The sequence below is a fragment of the Bombus bifarius genome, unplaced genomic scaffold (assembly GCF_011952205.1).
Source record: "Bombus bifarius isolate JDL3187 unplaced genomic scaffold, Bbif_JDL3187 scf7180000007984, whole genome shotgun sequence".
Classification (NCBI taxonomy): Eukaryota; Metazoa; Arthropoda; class Insecta; order Hymenoptera; family Apidae; genus Bombus; species Bombus bifarius.
In genome coordinates this window covers 1,980,283-1,986,282 of record NW_022884367.1, presented here as the reverse complement: position 1 = coordinate 1,986,282, position 6,000 = coordinate 1,980,283, and positions in this window count along the sequence as shown.

The following is a 6,000-nucleotide window of genomic DNA, read 5'->3' as shown; positions in this document are numbered from 1 at the left end:
AATCCACAGAGCTCTTCATGTGTCATTCGCGTTCGATAAAACGATTCAAAATTGTTCGATTCAGGCGTTTTATGTTGCAAATTTGAAAAACTACATAGAAAAAGAGTGCAGTGAATAGTAACTATTTAAATATATGTAGATGCCTCTTGAAAAATACGGCAAGTAAAAAAAAGTAAAAAGATTAAGGACAATCAGTTTCAGGTATCTATTTATACAAATATTGGATTTAGTTAATTGCAGACAAATTGCGTTAAATAAAAGATGATTTATACAGCATTTTTTGTCAAAAATTTTACTTTAGGAAGAATTCTAATTAGTTACTTTTTATGTACTCCTGCATAATTCTGGTAGAAATTAACCACTGAGGATAGAATAAGTTTAATAATGTTTAATTCTAAGATGAAATATCCTTTTCACGTAACTTTGCACAGATTATTTCTTGCATTTATCTGCTTGGACAAATAAATAATACATCAGTTAAAATTTTAATGGTTTAGTTTTCTTTACTAAAATTACCCAAAACAGTAAGCATAGTAAACTATTATAACCAACATCAATTCGAGCTATGCAAGCAGACGAGAACAAAAGAATCTTCCAACTGCAAATAGCAAAAGCGGCCAAAATCCACGACATGTATACAGTTCTTCTTTTCATTTTGGTCTTTGGACTATGTGAAATTCGTTACTTTCTGTAATGATTCAAGACGAGTATACCATGTCACTTTAATAACATTTCGTCATGGTGTTTTAATTTTGTGTTTACATCCTGTATGTTGGAATATGGAACTCGAACATGGCGCTATCCTTTGAGGAAATATAAGCTTTATGGAATGAAAATACATTACAAGATTGTTTTAATACATAGCAATGATAATGAAAACTATTCACATATAAATATACATTAGTCATATGTAGTCACATATAGTATCGAAATTATAAGTCATATACATTTTTTCATGAACTTTTAATATTGTTTCTGTTCTATTAAGAGTACCAAGTAACATAATATTTAGAAATTTTTCGAAATAATACGTTAAAATTTATTATTGAATTATGTTAAAAAATTCTAAAGTTAATCATAAAGGATCCTAGTCGAAATATTTTTTGGATTTCTATCACAACAGCATCTCCACAAGTACTTTTGTAACCAGGCTACGGATATTTGCGCAAATGTATATTTTTGTAAACGGAGTTACTAAATATCATATTTTCAATGTTTTGCATGTATGCACGCATTTTTGAATTTTTGAATTTCTCACAAACGCATGAACATTTACACACAACTAATAAATAAAATTTATACTTGATTCATTCTTCTTTAAAACGTTTATATCAAAATATACCGGACTGCAATTTAACACGTTCGTCGGATTTCGAACGTGCCACATCAATTTCCCATGTTGCTTGCGATATGTTTGATCCCATCACTAGTAGTCGTAGTCAGAATTTATTGGACGTTCTGCGTAACATATGAATAGCAAACTGCGCGTTGTATCATAGGGTTTCTCTGATAGAACGTTGTCAACAAAATGGAGGATGCAATTCGCGGTTTGGTATCTTTAATTTGTCGAGCGCACGCAGCGCCAACAGCATGCATATGCTTGCAAACCCTATGTTATTCTACAAACGGAAACTCACGATTCACCATATTCCAGCTTGAATAACTACAGCAATGTAAAAATATTTTCGGCTTTTCAGCGAACTTCGTGTGCGTGGTTCGCTTCACGTGTATGTTGCATAGAGAAAACCATTCAATTCTCCAATTTTTACCCGTATTTCTATCATTAATACAATGGAACACATATTTTTCTTCATTATGAAAAGTTTGTTAGTTTTAGATATATTAGTAAAGACTTCCAAAAACAGATTATTCGATACAACTGTGGAAAATTTGATTTAAAAATGTTATACCATGTGAAGTTTTAAGAATGTCTATTAAGAAAATAATGAGGGTTTCCGTGTTGTTGAATTTTTCTTTACTTTATTTAGAAAGAGGAAATTGAATTTACAGTTTACATTTTGTCGTAACAAAAGGTTGAACAATTAATAATTCTCAATTATACTTTTAGCATGCGTACATAATTTATTCGTCTATCCTTCATTTAAAAGGTATGTTCAAAAATATAGAGAAAAAGCTTGCCTGTATTAAAACAATTAACTGAGAATAAATAGCGTAATGCAACTTTCCTATACAATAACGGAATATAGTTTGATAATACTACCGGGAAAGTTTCTACGTTACCACTATGTGGTAATATACTGCTTTATAGCAGCATATTGTGCAGCTACTTATTGCTGGAGTTCACGATTTTCTAGTAAGTGAATTAAATTATTTCAGAGTTGCACACGTGGCATTCATTTTTACGTGTTGCCGCACGAATTGTTCTGTTCTTAATTAGTATTTCATTTGGGAAATTAAATTACTAAATTCTATTGTCGTTTGCTCTATTTTCTGTATAGAATGGTAGGTCAACCTCCTACACAGATATAAACGAAGTAATACGTGTTCGCAATTAAGCATAACTGTCGATCGTTTGATTTTTCGTTTGAAAGAAGCCAACACTCTCGGCTCCGTGCTCGCAGATTGTCGTCGTTGAATTTTCAAAGGCAATTTACACAGCCGCTGGAAATCTCCAGGATTCACGAGCAAATTTGTGGAAGGATATTACGCGCCGCCCGATAAGAAAGTTCAATAGGAACGATGAAACCTCCTGGAACATTGTTAACCTTCATTGTTTTTTCAGCACGTCGCCGAAGAATCGTTTGGGGACACTTTATGGAATTTTAAACGAACCAGATAGGAGTTTCAAGCAGAATGAAACACCAGCGCTAGTAGTGTATACTGGCATTAGTCAGGCATCGATGGCGTTGAATGAGCGGTTCATAACTCAAAATAGAATGGCGACAACAAATCTTCAGTTTTATTTCCTTTTGAATTTTAGTTTGTAATCTAACTTTATTTTGTTTGTAAAGAATGCTAAATCAAGATCACATTTTTATTATTATATTACTATCCTACAACGAGATTATCCTTTGTAAAAAAAATTCTTATCCTTCTGAAATGACAAAATCATCAAAAACTTATGTCAAGCATCTTACCACTCTCAACATATTTCTGTCAAAAGGTAATCGAATAAAAGTAATTGAAAATCGTGTTAAAGCGAAATATTTTGAAAGACAAGTAAGATTACGCAAATATGTACGGGCTATATATTATAAATATGGACGAGGTTATAAATTATTAAGGTCGCTTGCTGAGACGAGACCGACATTCGCATTATAATAAATGAAATTGTATCTGCTTTTACTCTCCGCATCTTTATGTAGTGCTCGAAGCGCGTTTACCTTCGCTCCGAATACCGCATTTGCAGACATAATGAGATAGTCGTGGCGAAGATACGCTAGTGTACATAACTGCTTTCCCACGGAGAAAGTTGGAGATCTCGTTTGTTCAAGGGCGGGTGACAGGGATTTCGATACGTAGTGATGAACATCGACGATGGCATCAAAAACTTGTATGATAAGAGAGGTATATAGTATACTGCAGTATCGAAAATGATATGTGAACTAGGGAAGGGTGTAATGTCCTATTTATAATCATTTACCAAAAACAAATTAGTATGCTGTGTTCGGGTAATCATGCCTTAGACAATTAATAATCGATATTCACAAAGTGACAAAGCGCCGGTTGCGTCAGCCGGCACAAGGTGTAGTGATGCGCTGACGAGAAATCATGTTGCACGACGGTGTAACAGACGTTTGATGAATAATTAGCCATGGATCTGATTAATAAAGTGGAGAAGCAATTAGTGGTTTTAGAATAAATTGTTGGTGGAACGTAATTTGAATATCATCTATAAAGGGAATGTGTGATATATAGGGGGTTAAACATTTTTGACTTACACTCTCCATTAAGAGGAATAAAAAATGCTTATTGGATATGATAGATTAATTGTTGTATAAAAATAGCTTTTTTTGAGTAAAATATAGCTTTATATTCGGTAGTATATTAGATCACAGTTGGCATCTAATTAATTTCCGTATTAAAAATGCTTCTATTATTCACATAACTATTACAATTTCGCCCTTCCTTCTTCCAGTTGTGCATTCTGTTATCTAGATTCTTTCTTCACCCTCATCTGTCTGTTATTTCAATTTTCCATCAAGAAACAAATTAAGTTGGTAAAATGAGAGACTGATGAGAGATAAAACCAGAGTCTTGCTACTAGAATCATGTTCTACTTAAATATTACGCAAACATAGGACATTACATTATAAATCGTTGAAAATGTACGTAATATGAAAGTGAAATTTCACTTTTCTACAATTATTATTATTACAATTCATTTTAATCATTTTTTTTACCTTGAGGTTCTTTTTCTTATAACTGTGACACAAAAAATATTAACAGAGTAATATCCTTTGCGATACATGTAATAATAGCGTTAACGACTTCCAACTCCTTCCCGTTGTCACAGACACGTGACTTAGTTTTCTTCGTGTGTAGCACACCTCTCAAACGTATAAATACTTTTAACATATACCTTTCACAACGATTAAAGTCTTACATTGCTTCGAAATTTAAAATTAAAGGTACGAAGGAAGAAAGATAAAAGAACGCGTTTCTTTTTCGCTGTGTTTCCATTTTAATTGAAGAAGTGGAATCGTTTTCAAGAGCTGTCTCATGCAGTGAGACCGATGTCTTATGTATGCTTAATTAACATACATAAGAAAGTAATCTCAGAAGGAGCGTATTGAAAAGAATGTGATATTTTATGCAGACAGACTTGAAGGAACCAATTATGCAATACTTAAATTAAATAAAATTGCATAGAATTCTGTAGTCTTGTAATTCTTGTTGAAAGATCGTCTAAGAATATTTATGACAAAAATTCTACTATAATTCTAATGGCATATATTTGTATGTATATACTGATTAATATTATTCGCTGTATAAATATGATTTAAAAAGTATTTAAATGATATTTAAGCGTTTTATGATCACTAATTTACAATTTAAAATTACTATTTTCATTATTATTATAAAATTTGTTGTTCCTTGGATATATTTTTATACTTGTAATTATTTTTATTAGCCAATCTATAAAAACCAATTTATCGTGTATTATAGACCTTTGAAAAATATATTCTACTAATTTTTATAATCATAATCATTCTTTTATCTTGAAATTTTAATTAAACAATTAGTAATTTAACTGATATCCTATTTTATAGAAACCATCCTAATACATGCGTCATTGCATCATTTGCAATTATTATTCTCTTATCAGATTACAATTTCCAATATAGCGTTCATTATATAATATTCGAAACTCTATTAATCAGTTACATGAAAATATCGAACTACTACGCTGTAACAAACTATTCATTTTCCCCGTGTTTCCGTTAACAAGCAAATCGGTGAATGAAGATTGTCAGTTCCATTTCTTGCAGCCGCCAGATACGTTCCTTCGTGGAAGCAAATATTTTTTACCGAATCGTAAAACCGATACACATGTGTAGATCGATAATGAAATTACAGCGTCAGAAGGGAAAGCAATGGAAGAGAAGTTACGCGGGTTATTGCCGTTTAATAGCCGGGCAATTAATTTACACTCGATGGTCGTTAGCCACGTCCTAGGAGGAATATTAACTTCAGACACTCTTGATACATGCACGTCCCGGCAGACATGATGAAAGACGTGCAATCTGCCGCCACATTAATGCTACTGTCAGATGGCCAGGTGCTGCTTGACCCGTGTAAATCGATCTCGGACTAAATTGCATCGTTAGCCACTCCATCGCGCAACTGCGTCCCGCAAAACGGATCATTTCGCTCGATTTATTCACATGATATTATAGTTTAGGCGTTGTCGTGTTGCTATGTGTACGCATAACGAGTAAATCATATGGCAGAATGAAACTCCACTGGAGTCAAATTTTTTTCCTCCTTTTTTTTACTTTCCGAATTTGTATGTAGCGATTAGCTTCCGTTTCGATA